This window comes from Rhinoderma darwinii, chromosome 3 (genome assembly GCF_050947455.1).
Source record: "Rhinoderma darwinii isolate aRhiDar2 chromosome 3, aRhiDar2.hap1, whole genome shotgun sequence".
Lineage (NCBI taxonomy): Eukaryota > Metazoa > Chordata > Amphibia > Anura > Rhinodermatidae > Rhinoderma > Rhinoderma darwinii.
The window spans coordinates 92,736,845-92,752,270 of NC_134689.1; positions in this window are offsets into that span (position 1 = coordinate 92,736,845).

Consider the following 15,426-nt stretch of genomic DNA (forward strand, 5'->3'; position numbering starts at 1 on the left):
AATACAAGCGGGATCCTTCTCGGAAGGAGGATTGGCCATGAAACTACGTGACAGAGCATCAGCCTTAATATTCTTGGACCCAGCCCTATAGGTAACCAAGAAATTAAATCTGGTAAAGAATAGTGCCCACCGAGCTTGTCTAGGATTAAGCCTCCGGGCCGATTCTAGGAAAACCAGATTCTTGTGATCCGTAAGGACCGTTACCTGGTGTCTGGCCCCCTCCAGGAAGTGCCGCCACTCCTCTAAAGCCCATTTAATGGCTAGAAGTTCGCGGTTGCCAATATCATAGTTACTCTCCGTGGGCGAAAACTTCCTAGAGAAGTAAGCACAGGGGCGGAGATGGGTGAGGGAGCTGGTACCCTGGGACAAGACGGCCCCCACTCCCACCTCGGAAGCGTCAACCTCCACAATAAATGGCTCCTCTTGGTTGGGCTGAATCAGCACGGGGGCCGAGATAAAGCACTTCTTGAGAGTCTCAAAGGCCTGGACGGCCTCAGGGGGCCAATGGAGGACATCAGCACCCTTGCGGGTAAGGTCCGTAAGAGGCTTAGCGACGACCGAGAAGTTGGCAATAAATCTCCTGTAATAGTTGGCGAACCCTAAAAAACACTGTAACGCCTTAAGGGAGGCAGGTTGGACCCATTCCGCCACAGCTTGAACCTTGGCAGGGTCCATGCGGAATTCATGAGGAGTGAGGATTTGCCCTAAAAATGGTATCTCCTGTACCCCAAAGACACATTTTTCAGTCTTAGCAAACAGATTATTCTCCCGAAGGACCTGGAGCACCTTCCTGACATGCTCCACGTGAGAGGACCAGTCCTTGGAAAACACCAGTATGTCATCAAGGTACACAACAAGAAAATTACCCAGGTACTCTCTCAGGATTTCATTAATAAAATTCTGGAAGACAGCAGGGGCGTTACACAACCCAAAGGGCATGACCAGGTATTCGAAATGACCCTCGGGTGTGTTGAACGCAGTTTTCCACTCATCCCCCTCTTTGATGCGGATAAGGTTATATGCCCCCCGTAGATCGAACTTAGAAAACCATTGGGCTCCCTGAACCTGATTAAAAAGATCCGGAATCAAAGGAAGTGGGTACTGGTTCCTTACAGTGACCTTATTCAGGTTACGATAATCAATGCACGGCCTAAGACCACCATCCTTCTTCCCCACGAAGAAGAAGCCAGCACCTACAGGAGAAGTCGAGGGGCGAATGAAACCCTTGGCCAGGCATTCCTGGATATACACCCTCATGGCTTCACGTTCAGGACATGAAAGATTAAATATCCTACCCTTAGGAAGCTTGGCACCAGGCACCAAATCGATAGCGCAATCGTAATCTCTATGGGGGGGCAACACCTCGGAGGCCTCCTTAGAAAACACATCGGCGAAGTCCTGAACAAACTCAGGAAGCGTGTTTACCTCCTCCCGGGGAGAAATAGAGTTAACAGAGAGACATGACGTAAGACATTCATTACCCCATTTGGTGAGATCCCCAGTATTCCAATCAAACGTGGGATTATGCAACTGCAACCAGGGAAGACCTAATACCAGATCAGACGATAATCCCTGCATCACCAGTACAGAGCACTGCTCCAAATGCATGGAGCCAACAAGGAGTTCAAAAACAGGAGTATGCTGAGTAAAATAACCATTAGCAAGGGGAGTCGAGTCGATACCTACTACAGGGATAGGATAAGGTAAATCAATACAAGGCATCTTTAGAGACATAGCAAATTCCACAGACATGATATTAGCAGATGAACCAGAATCCACGAAAGCACTGCCCGTGGCAGACCGGCCAGCAAACGAGACCTGAAAGGGAAGCAAAATTTTATTGCGTTTCACATTAACGGGAAATACCTGTGCGCCCAAGTGACCTCCCCGATGATCACTTAGGCGCGGAAGGTTTTCCGGCTTCTTATTCTTGCGCCTGGGACAGGTGTTCAGTAGATGCTTGTCGTCCCCACAGTAGAAGCAGAGACCGTTCATTCTGCGAAACTCCCTACGTTGTCGAGGGGACATGGAGGCCCCGAGTTGCATGGGTACCTCCGAGTCCTCCGTGGAGGGGCGAGGAGGCGGGACCTCGGGGGGGATCGCAGAAAAGTCAGAGGGGAGCACACTGAAGCGTTCTAGCTGACGTTCCCTGAGACGTCGGTCAAGTCGTACTGCTAGGGCCATAACCTGGTCAAGGGAGTCAGACGAGGGGTAACTAACCAGCAGATCCTTCAGGGCGTCAGATAATCCTAACCTAAACTGGCACCTTAGGGCCGGATCGTTCCACTGAGAAGCTACGCACCACTTCCTAAAATCAGAACAGTATTCCTCAACCGGTCTCCTACCCTGACGTAAGGTCACCAGCTGACTCTCGGCTAAAGCAGTCCTGTCAGTCTCGTCGTAAATGAGTCCGAGGGCAGAGAAAAAACGATCAACAGAGGAAAGTTCAGGGGCGTCAGGAGCCAAGGAGAAGGCCCACTCTTGGGGCCCTTCCTGGAGTCGGGATATGATGATACCCACCCGCTGGTTCTCGGAACCTGAGGAGTGGGGCTTAAGTCAGAAATATAGTCTGCAACTCTCCCGGAAGGAGAGAAACGTCTTACGGTCCCCTGAAAACCGGTCAGGTAACTTGAGGTCGGGTTCTAGAGGTGAGGTGGTGCGCCCAACCCCTTGGGCCAGGGCCTGGACCTGTAGGGAGAGGCCCTGCATCTGCTGGGTCAGGGTCTCAAGGGGGTCCATGATAGCGACAGCGTAGGAGAAATGGTAGACTAGGTAAGGGCTTGTTATTCTGTGATGGCAGGAAGGAGGTGAAGGGAAAGTGAGCCCTAATCTACCCACCGCCCTGTCCCTGCCTACTTGCAACGACCCGCCCTAGGCGACGAGGTACAACTGGGCGGCGGTCCCTACGCTGTCTAAGTGCACAGGAAAACAAACAGGGAACACGCAAGGGAAGGGGCAGTAGCCACGGAACGCCACGAGGAAACGGAGCGGCGAACGAACAGTCAGGACCAGGACGAAGTGAGTAACCCGAGCGGGCACGGAGACAGAAGCAAGCCAGGGGCAAAGCAAAGCAAGACAAGGGGAACTGCAGCAAGGCAGAAGCACGGCAGAAGCAGGCTGGAGCAAGCAGCAGTGGGGCCAGGAATCCAAAAGAATAACAAGCAATGAGGAAGAGAAAACTGCAGGTATAAATGGACAGGGGGCGGAGCTAACTCTGACTGACCAGGCCACGATAGGCTCTCCCACTCCTGAGCCTGCCACCCTGATTGGTGGGAGCCGGTGTCAGTCTAAGAGGTCTGGCCTCAGGTGTCGACTGATTAACCCTGGGAGTCTCCACAGACGTAGTGCCTGGCAGATCCATTACACTTAGCAAGGTCAACAGCATATAGACATACTAATCTTTTGTCTTTGCTATGGGAACCAATTAAGCTACTGTTTAAGAAAAGACAAGAAGCGAGCACGGAGACTAACAAATTTTATTCTAAATAAACTTTTTATTTACAGCTCTTTTACTGAAGTTAAAAAGGTGACAGAGGAGCGTGTCAGTGTTGTAAATAACCATAGACAGAGACATTCAAACAAATGAGAACAAAGATGCCTTTACAACCTAAAAATATTTCACAATATAAAAACTGCCTTGTCTCAAGTGGTTGATGTCACAGCAGTAGCGGAGCTAGCGAGGGGCAGGGGGGGGCAGTGGTGGGGCCCACCGCGACCTCCCCCGCCATGACCACATCTCCCACCATGGCCATGCCACAGAGGGCGGCCTGCTGCCTCTCTGATGAGGTGGTGAAGGCAACTTAAACCACCCGCCGCTAACCCACTCCTGCACTAATTGTACCTGTGTCCATAGGACGCAGATACAAGTACATGCATAAGCGCTGAATGGCTGGGCACGATCCGTTCCGTGCCCGACTAATTCAGTGCCTAACAATGATGCTGATTGGCAGGGCAAAATGACTTGCCCCGCCAATCAGCGCCTTTCAATGACGCTAGTGCTTCCGTTGTTGAAAGGCGCTGATTGGCGGGGCAAGTCATTCTGCCCTGCCAATCGGCCCCTTTCAATGAGGCTAGCGGCGCGATGAAGTCATCGCGCCGCTTTTGTTGTTGAAAGGAGCTGATTGATGGGGCATGTCGTTCTGCCCTGCCAATCAGCGCCCTACAACGTCACAAGCGTCGTTCAGCCCCAGCAGACCTGCTCAGAAGAGTGCAGGCCGGCATTGCCACAGGATGGCGCTGGGATGGGATCAAGGTGGGAATGTAAATTTTTTTGCACTTAAAAGTGTGAGTGGAATTTTCTACAGGGGGGCTGTATGTGGGACACAACCTACAGGGGAGGCAATATGCGGGACACTATCTATGGGGGGCTATATGTAGGGCACAATCTATGGGGGCTATATGTGGGGCACTATTTACAGGGGGTGCTATATGTGGGGCACTGTCTACAGGGGGGTCTATATGTAGAGTGCTATCTACAGGGGGGCTATATGTAGAGCACTATCTACAGGGTGCTATATGTGGGGCACTATCTACAAGGGGCTGTATGTGGGTACTATCTACAGGGGGATCTATGGGGGCACTATATACAGGGAGAAATGTGTGTGTGTGTGGGACACAGTGTATGGTGCTATTATAATCAGGGACACAGCGTATAGTGCTATTATAATCAGGGACACAGTGTATGGTGCAATTATAATTAGGGACCCAGTGTATGGTGCTACTATAATCAGGGACACAATGTATGGTTCTATTATAATTAGACGTGCAGTGTATGGCGCTATTATATTTAGGGGCATAGTGTGTGGCACCATGAGAATTTTATTTTCGTTTATAGGTGTATAAATGTTTGAAAAGGGAGAAGCTGAAGAAATCTGAGCAGCAAACTGCAGAAATGGGCTATGGCCAAGAGAAGTCATCATAGAGGGCTGGATCGGATGGAGAAGAAAAGAGAAAAAGAACAATTAGAATCTGAAAAGACGTCACCGGTGAGTTAACTAATGTAAATATTTATTCTGCCTCTAATCAGTACTGTAGTCACTGTATGATCTGCAGCGAGATGATGGGTGGTATGATTTTTTTTTGTGAAACAGCAACTCCAAGCATATCATTATGCTGGGAGCAGTAGTTTTACGCCGTACAAACCTATACGGCAGGGATAGCCTGGCTGGTATACACAGGGATGCTGGTGTTTATATACGGGAATGATGGTTATTATATACAGGGATTATGGTTGTTATATACAGAGATGATGGGTAGTCCAGCCATCATCCCTGGATTAATTGACCATCATCCCTGTGTATACCAGCCATCATCCCTTTATATAACCCCCATCGTCCCTGTATTTACCAGCCATCTTACCTGCATATAATAGCCAGACTGTTATATACAGAGATGATAGGGTTTATACATAGGGATGGTGGCTGGTATATACAGGGATGATGGGGGTAATATACAGGGATGATGGCTGGTATATTCAGGGATGATGGGAGTTATATTCTGAGATGATGGGGGTTACATACAGAGATGATGGCTGGTATATAATAATTAGAATGCACCTTTTCAGTTGTAAACATGCATTAGGGGGGCCCACTGGGTTGGGGCCCACTCAGATATGGTCCCCCCCCTGTGCTAAACCCCTAGCTGCGCTTCTGTGTCACAGTCAACCTGAGACCTTGTGGAAGCCTCAAATGCATCTCTTGACTGCCTCAGCATACTGTATCCGTAACTCCCATAGATCACCCCTCATATTCTGCAATAATTGTATGACTGCATCTGCCTTATTTGATAAACCTATATCACTACCATTACCTTTATACTTGCTAAAATTACATCTCTTTTTGGACACCAGGACCTGTGTAAAGTAGAGATTTTTTTCTCATTTGTGTCTTTATTTTGCAAAAAATTTCAATTAATTAATGTGCCTAAACCCTGCCAAAATAGTAGGACACACCAACCTTTTACCCTACTTAAAAAAACTTATCTGCGTGGTGCAAATGGCTCTAAAAAAGGCACAAATATAAATGTAGTTCGTGCTTACTTGAAATCAGGTAGCAAAATCTAAGTAAAGTAAAAAAAAAACTGTGCTACACTTTTATTTAGGCAAAATTTCAGTTGAAAAACAAAAACAAATAAATGTGACAAATATGCAATAAGTAGAGATGAGCAAATTGATTCAAAATAAATATAATGTGATCCGAACTACCCAAATGTTTCAAATTCTGTGAAATCTGAACATTTTGGGGTTCCCGACACAATAATCAGCAAAAGGGGGGCCGCCGGCTACTATTTTACAGATAAGAAGAAGGAAGAGGGGAGAAGAGGAGCTAAAGAAAAAATACCATACTCATCTGGTCTCCCGTAGGAGCGCATCCCTGCCAGCCCCCAGAGATGATGATGTTGTTTTATTCCATATGACCACTGCTGCGACGCATTACTGGTGGCCTCATGAGATTACTTTTTTTTGTCACATGTCACAGGCACAATCACAGGCTGCAGCTGTCATCTGGCACAAACCATGTCAACTCAGGGTGCTGCCAGTGACACTTTATCTCAGGAGGCCGCCAGGGACGCGTTGCTGCCGCAGCGATCACTTGGAACAAAACAGCATAATCTCAGGAGCCTGTTAAGGACACATCATTTCAGGAGACATGGGGAGAAGAGTATGGTCATTTTTTTTCAGGGGTGGAATGGCAGGTGCCCTGATTGCCCTGTTGACTCTCTGATGACTTCCAGGACTGTACCTAACTTCAATACAATCCTAGAAACATCAGAGACTCAGACACTGTAATTGGGACACTTGCACTTTTCACTGAATTTATTCGGACCAAATCGAATTGGACAGTTGATTCGAAACTATTTTGGGGAAATTAGTTCATTATTAGCAATAAGTAAGGGAGCAAATACTTTTTCACAGCAACATATGTTAATTATAATTTGTTTAAATATTTTTGTATAAACAAGACTGCAGAACATGACTATAGCCAGAGATCTTTGTTTACTATGGTTATCAAATAAATTTAGCTTTTCTGGAGTCCATGCACTGGCGTAGCTATAGGGGTCGCAGCGGTCGCAATTGCGACCGGGCCCCGAAGCCAGGGGGGCCCACGGCCCCCCGCACCACATCACTAAAAAGTTACTATAGTAACTCGGGCCGCGGGCCCCTGTTACTATAGTAACATACTTTACTTACCTTCCTGGTTCCGGATCGCAGCGGAGGTCCTGACGTCAAGCGCTGTGCGCAGCGCATGACGTCACAGCGCTATGCCGCCGCGCACAGCATCGAGACTACAGAACTCCCGCCGCGGCCGAAGAGGAAGGTAAGGTTAGCCCTGACTGGCGGGGTCCGACTCCCGGGACCCGCCAATCAGCTGTTTTGAAGGGGCCGCAGCACTCGTACGAGAGCTGCTCCCCTTCATTCCTGTCACTTCATTCCGGTCACACTGTGAATCGGTGTCGGCGATTCACAGTGTGGGCGAGTAGTGAAATGAAGGGGAAGCAGCTCTCGTACGAGTGCTGCGGCCCCTTCAAAACAGCTGATTTGCGGGTCCCGGGCGACACATCAGCTATTGATGGCCTATCCTGTGGATAGGCCATCAATGTTTAGGGACTGCACAACCCCGAAGCCTACGATGTAGCAGGCTTAGGGGGCCCATGAGACAGGATCACAGATTGTGTGTGTGATCCTGTCTGCTGGGCCCTGTATCTAAGCCAATCACATGGTAGGCTTAGATACATGGCCCATGCGTGATCCTGTCTGCTGGGCCCTGTATCTAAGCCTACCACACTGTAGGTTTAGATACAGGGCCCCAGCACACAGTAATCTTATACTTATAAGATTACTGTCTGCTGGACCCTGTATCTAAGCCTACCTTGTGGTAGGCTTAGATACAGGGTCCCACAGACAGTATCACACATGGGCCCTGTATCTAAGCTTTAGGGTATGTGCACAGACACTAATTACGTCCGTAATTGACGGACGTATTTCGGCCGCAAGTACCAGACCGAACAGAGTGCAGGGAGCCGGGCTCCTAGCATTATAGTTATGTACGATGCTAGGAGTCCCTGCCTCGCTGCAGGACAACTGTCCCATACTGTAAACATGTTTTCAGTACGGGACAGTTGTCCGGCAGCGAGGCAGGGACTCCTAGCGTCGTACATAAGTACGACGCTAGGAGCCCGGCTCCCTGCACTGTGTTCGGTCCGGTACTTGCGGCCGAAATACGTCCGTCAATTACGGACGTAATTAGTGTGTGTGCACATACCCTAAAACGTGTTACTAATCATTTTTTGTGTGTTTTCTTACAGGTTCGGTCGTTGGACTACGTCGGATTCCAGGACTACTTCGATGACAGCTTTTTTTTTATTAATAAAATGGTTAATGAGGGTTGTGTGGGGTTTTTTTTTTTTTATTTCAATAAAATATTTTTTCTATGTCTTTGTGTATTTTTTTAAACTATATTACTACCGCCTTAGTAATGGCCGCCGGCTGATTGGCAGCATCCATTGCTAAGGCGGGGCTTAGTGTTAGCGGATGCAGAGGCTAACACTAACCCCCTTTATTACCCCGGTACCCACCGCCACCAGGGGTGCTGGGAAGAGCCGGGTACGATCCAGTACCTGACCATCTGTAGTGATGGTCGGCCACTGGGGTGGCCGCAGGCTGGTATTATCAGGAGGGGAAAGGCCAGATACAGTGGCCCTTCCCATCCTGTTAATGCTAGGCTGCTGCTGCTTTATTGTATCTGGCTGGTTATGAAAATGGGGGGGAACCCACGTCATTTAAAAAAAAAAAATAATAATTGGAAAGAACGATGTCGGGTCCCCCCCAATTTTCATAACCAGCCAGATACAACACAGCAGCAGCAGGCAGCATTACAAGGGTGGGAAGGGCCACTGTTTTTGGCCTTCCCCAGCCTAATGCTACCAGCCTGCGGCCACCCCGGTGCCTGCCCGTCACTACAGATGGTCGGGTACTGGTTTGTACCCGGCTCTTCCCAGTACCCCTGGTGGCGGTGGGTACCGGGGTAATAATGGGGGTTAGTGTAGCCTCTGCACCGGCTAACATTAAGCCCCGCCTTAGTAATGGAGATTGTCAATCAGCCGGCGGCCATTACTAAGGCGGTGATAATAAAGTTTAAAAAGATACAAGCACATAGAAAAAATATTTTATTGAAATAAAAAAACACAACCCTCATTAACCATTTTATTGAGAATAAAAAAAACGCCGTCATTGAAGTCCTCGTATCCGAAGTCCAACAACCGAACCTGTAAAAAAAACACAAACACACAAAAATAATCAGTAACACATAAAGAAGCAAAATTATTATTCTTACCTATCCTGGGTCCAGCGCTGGAGCCGCAATGTCAGCGAGCTGGGCCCTGTATCTAATCCTATCATGTGTGATACAGTCTGCTGAGCTGTGTATCTAATCCAATCATGTATGATACTGTCTGCTGGGCCCTATATCTAATCCGATCATGTGTGATACTGTCTGCTGAGCCACTGTATCTAATCCTATCATGTGTGATACTGTCTGCTGAGCCACTGTATCTAATCCTATCATGTGTGGTACTGTCTGCTGAGCCACTGTATCTAATCCTATCATGTGTGATACTGTCTGCTGAGCCACTGTATCTAATCCTATCATGTGTGGTACTGTCTGCTGAGCCACTGTATCTAATCCCATCATGTGTGGTACTGTCTGCTGAGCCACTGTATCTAATCCTATCATGTGTGATACTGTCTGCTGGGCCACTGTATCTAATCCTATCATGTGTGATACTGTCTGCTGAGCTGTGTATCTAATCCTATCATGTGTGATACTGCCTTCTGAGCCACTGTATCTAATCCTATCATGTGTGATACTGTCTGCTGAGCCACTGTATCTAATCCTATCATGTGTGATACTGTCTGCTGGGCCACTGTATCTAATCCTATCATGTGTGATACTGCCTTCTGAGCCACTGTATCTAATCCTATCATGTGTGATACTGTCTGCTCAGCCACTGCATCTAATCCTATCCATAGTTTATAGGGTCGTAGTGCTATAGATATGCTATGCTGTCTCATATACACACTTTTTTTTGGGGCGGACACATATGTATTAGGGCTATTTCCCGGACATTTTAAGCCCTGAGGGTATGTTCACACGGCAGCGTCTGTTACGGCTGAAATTACTGTGCTGTTTTCAGGAGAAAACAGCACCGTAATTTCAGCCGTAATGGCAAGTGCAGGCGTCTTTTGCTGCGTCCATTACGGAAGTAATTGAAGCTGGTTTTCCATGGAGTCCATGGAAAACGGCTCCATTTACGTCTGAAGAAGTGACAGGCACTTTAAAAAAAATGACCGTCGGCACAGAACATCGTAAGACCCATTCAAATGAATGGGCAGATGTTTTCCGACGCTTTTGAGCCGCATTTTCGGACGTAATTCAATGCTAAAACGCCCGAATTACGTCCGTAAATAGTGTGTGTGAACCCAGCCTTAGTGACGCCCCGGCTGCTAGTGCTGCATTGTTGGGTCACTTAGGAGACCCAGCGATGCAGCTGAAAGCGGACCGTCGGCCATGAGAAGTTTGCGGGGGGGGGGGCCCAGTAAGAATTTTTGCATCGGGGCCCATGAGCCTCTAGCTACGCCCCTGAGTCCATGTCCACAATATGAGTGACAACAACCATTTGATACAACTTCCTTGCTTTGCTGAGATTCTTTTTACTTGGTGACTGCTTTGATTGCTGACAGTATGATAAATTGTGCACTATAAAATGTAAGGGAATTGGTAAGAAAAAGTACCAAAACAAATTTGAATTCCTTTGGAATAAATCAAATATGTCAGCGTAAGAAATAAATATTATATTGCTGTAGTGGGGTTTATAGAGAAAACATAAAGACAGTTGATAAAAAGTTAGAAACACTTTTTTAGGCCCCATGCACACGTCCATAGTTTTTATCCCCAATTACGGATCCATAATTGCAAATAAAATACTGACACATTAATTTCTACCCGCCACAGACACCTTCCCGTATATTTACAGGTGTGTGTCTGGGCCATAGAAATGACCCGCAAAAAATAGGACGTCCTTTTTTTCGCATTTACGGACCGTGCTCCTATACTTATTACTGTGAGCACGGTCCACAAATGTGGATAACACTCCATGGCCCATCCGTGCAATATTTACTGACCGTAAATACTGCACGGTTGTGTGCATGGGGTCTAACTGCTTCCTTTTTCAGCTGGTGGTATTTTCATATGAAATAATATGGATAATGGTGACATATGATTATTAGTAGTCTAACAAACAATATTGCAGTTAGTATTTTGATGTTTGTATTTATCTTTATACTGAATTATAAACCTTAGACCAGTGATTCCCAACTATTTTAGAATTGGGGAACCCCTGAAAATTCTAATCTCAGGGAAAGCTTACCAATATATATATTTTATTTTTTTTAAAAAGAGAAAAAAAGTCTAAAAACAAGTAATGTACTTATAAATCACTTTTTCCATTGTAAGCAAAATAATAAATCGACCAGACCCCTAAATAATTCAGACACCAGACCACTAAATTAATTTAAACCCAGACCAGACCCCTAAATGACTTCAGACATCAGACCCCTAAATTAATTTAAACCCAAATTTTTATAGTTCTTGTAGGCGGGATGAACAAAAAAAAAAAATAGCTATTGTGGCATTGTTTTTTTTACAGTGTTCATCGTTTGAGATAAATAATATGTTAATTTTATCGTACGGGTTGTTACAAATGTGGTGATACCAATTATGTATATATTTTTGTTTTTATTGTTTTCCAACAATAAATGGGCTTTATAAGCAAAAAAAGTTTAGTTGTTTTGTTACTTGGAATTTTTTTTTTCTAAAAATTTTAAACATTTATGGTACAGTATATCCACAGGATATGCCGTCCCAGCTCTGGGACCCACACCTATATCGAGAATGAGGGGCACCTATATCGAGAATGAGGGGCACCCAACCCTCATCTCGCCTGGAGTGGCGGTCAGTGCCCGCAGATTACAGGCGGGGACTAGTGGAGAGGGACTCTCTGCCTTCTGTTTAATGGGAATTACAGAAACAGCTGAGCATATACTGCTCAGCTGTTTCTGCAACTCCCATACAACACAATGGAAAGAGTCACGCGCATGCGTGACCCTCTCTCCACTAGCACCTGCCTGGAATTTGCAGCTAGCGGCCTCCGTACCAGGCTCTAGAAGGGTGTTGTGTGACCCTCTTTCTTGATATAGGTGTGGGTCCCAAAGCTCTATCATACATTTATATTTTATATACATACATTTTATATCATAAATGTATAAGATGGGAATACCCCTTTAATGTGAGTAGGTGTAGCGACTAAACGACTAGTGATGCAAACAATCATGTACGTTAACATAAAAATAATCATTGGTCGTTCTGACATTGTGATATGTAAAAATGAAGGGTTTGATGGAGAGCAGATATGTGACATTGTTAAATAGGTGACCAAATGATACATTTTTAAGATTGTTGAGATGATAACGTTGTGTATAAATATTTCAAGAGAAAGAGGTTTTGGATCCAGCGTAGCTGCAACTAAAAAGGAACTCGTTCCAAGTTTAATGAAAAAATATTCAATTAAAAGAGGTCAATCGGAATGATGGTTCATCCCAGCCATGACTAAGAACGCAGCTAGCGTTTGAAACGCGTAGGCTTCCTTTATTTTCCTACTTCTCTCCCAGCACCTGAGGACATCATTCCGATTGACCTCTTTTAATTGAATATTTTTTCATTAAACTTGGAACGAGTTCCTTTTTAGTTGCAGCTACGCTGGATCCAAAACCTCTTTCTCTTGAAATTCATACAACGCGTGCCGACGCGAGGATCCGTGCGAAGTCTACAGTACATCAACTTGTACTTACAAGGTGAGCTGGAGGTTCTCCTCTGTTGTGTATAAATACTCATCTGTAATCGCTATTAGATCACAACAGCAATTTTATAAAATATTGCTAATATGATATCTGCTTGTGTAAATGAACCTTCAAGTGCCATGGCAACACATCCTCACTCCGCGATCGCGTTGCAGGGCCGCTGATGGGCTTACAAAGGGAGATCCCTCCCTTTGTCTAACCTCTTGGATTTTGCAATAATGATTGACTGCAGCATCTAAAAGGTTAAACGACAAGGATAGGAGTTATCTCTGATCCCGTCTAATTGAGTACACTGTCGGCTGCATAATACAGCCGGCACCCATAAGTGATGGTGCAGGCACAGCTCCTATGCCCGCACCATTATTGTAACATAATATTATGTCAATTCGGGTGAATTGCATAGTTCCCGTGACAAAATAGTACATCACAGGGGGGAAGGAGGTTATTTTTTTTTTTTTTAAATGCCCACATTTTAATTTGAACTTTAGTTAGAGTTGGAAAATGTTGAACCTCAATGATGTAGTCACTATTTTTAAAATACACAAAGTTTGTGACTTTTAGTATGCCCATGGTAGCATGCCTCCCGGGTCAGAACCCTGCTGTAACGCTGCACGCAACTTGCATTTTTACAATACAGTTTTTGACAGTGCCGTAACAAAAACCATTAAGTGCTCTTATAAAACAGTTTCTATTGTAGATCGACAAAGGAAAGGCAGGCCAATAGCTAACTCTACCGTATAGAATAAGTATATTTTAGTCAGCATTCTCAGAAATTGTGAGTTAACAGTCCTTCAGATTAGAGTCCAATTGAATGCTTTCATGAGTTCAAGCAGTAGAAAAAGCTAAACCTGTGACTGTATTAATCAAGTCTCCACGGTTTAATTGAGGAAGAGATTTCTTTGGGCCAAGGAACACAGGCGGTGGACAGCAGACCTGTGAAAATCTGTACTTTGTTCTCATGAGTCCAAATTTAAAGTTTTTGCCTCTAACCACCGTGACTTTTTAGACGCAGAGAAGGTGAATGGATGATGTTTTGATGTGTGGGTCCCTCAGTGAAGCATGGGGGAGGGAGTGCGATGGTGTGGGGGTTGTTTGCTGCTGACACTGTTAGCGATTTAAACAGAATTAAAGGCAAACCTAACCAGCATGGTTACCATAGCATTCTGCAGTGACACGCCATTCAATCTGGTTTGCACTTAGGGCCATTGTATGCTTTTCAGCAGGACGATGACCTAAAACACACCTCCAGGCTATGTAGGAGCTACATCACAAAAATGTAGTGATGGAAAGTGTCAGATGACGACCTGACCTCCACAGTCCTCTGACCTACACCCAATATAGATAATTTGGGATGTGTTAGACTAGAGATTCAAAGAAAAGCAGTCGACAAGTGCTCAACATACATCGAGACTCCTCCAAGACTGTTGGAAAAACATCCCTAGTAGTTACCTCATGAAGTTGGTTGAGAGAATGTCAAGAGTGTTAAAAGCTGTTATCAAGGAAAATGGTGGCTACTATGAAGAATCTAAAATATAAGATAGTTTTGAATTGTAATACCTTTTTTTGGTCACTGTATAGTTCAACTTGTATATTTCTTAGTTCCAATAACTTTCATATTATTCTAAAATGTCCAAAAAGGATAAATAAAGAGAATCCTATTCTTAGGTACTCTATGTGCCCTCCCCACTATGAGTATACTTGACAGCTATCCAGCTCTGTGCGTTTCTTTCATCCATTTGGTAATAAACTCCGAACAATTATTTCCTTCCGACCCCTCTGGGAATCCTAATATTTTAACATCTATTCTCCATGTCAGTTAATTTATTTGTGAGCTCATTGATATTTTCTTTAAAGAGGCTCTGTCACCAGATTCTCAAATCCCTAACTCTTATTGCATGTGATCGGCTCTGCAATGTAGATAACAGTAAAGTTTTTTGTTTTTTTTAAAAACGTTCATTTTTGGCCAAGTTATGAGCTATTTTATATATATGCAAATGTGGTTTGAAATGGACAACTGGGCGTTTTTTTTTTCGTTATGTCCAACTGGGCGTGTATTGTGTTTTTAACTGGGCGTGTTTACATGTATGACGCTGACCAATCAGTGACCAGTCAGCATCATACACTCCTCTACATTCATTTACACAGCAGCGATGTGCAGCCACATAAACAGAGATTAACGTTAATCAAGTGTCCTGATAATGAATACACATGACCATCCAGCCTGGACGTCATGTGTATTCAGAATCCTGACACTTCTGACTCTCTTCTTTGAGATTTCCAGCAAGGGAAACAAAATCTAGTTTACCTCTGTAATCTCGCGAGATTTCGTTTCCCTTGCTAGAAATCTCACAGAAAAGATTCAGAAGTGTCCTGATAATGAATACACATGACGTCCAGGCTGGATGATCATGTGTATTCATTATCAGGACACTTGATTAACGTTAATCTCTATTTATGTGGCTGCACATCGCTGCTGTGTAAATGAATGGAGAGGAGTGTATGACGCTGACTGG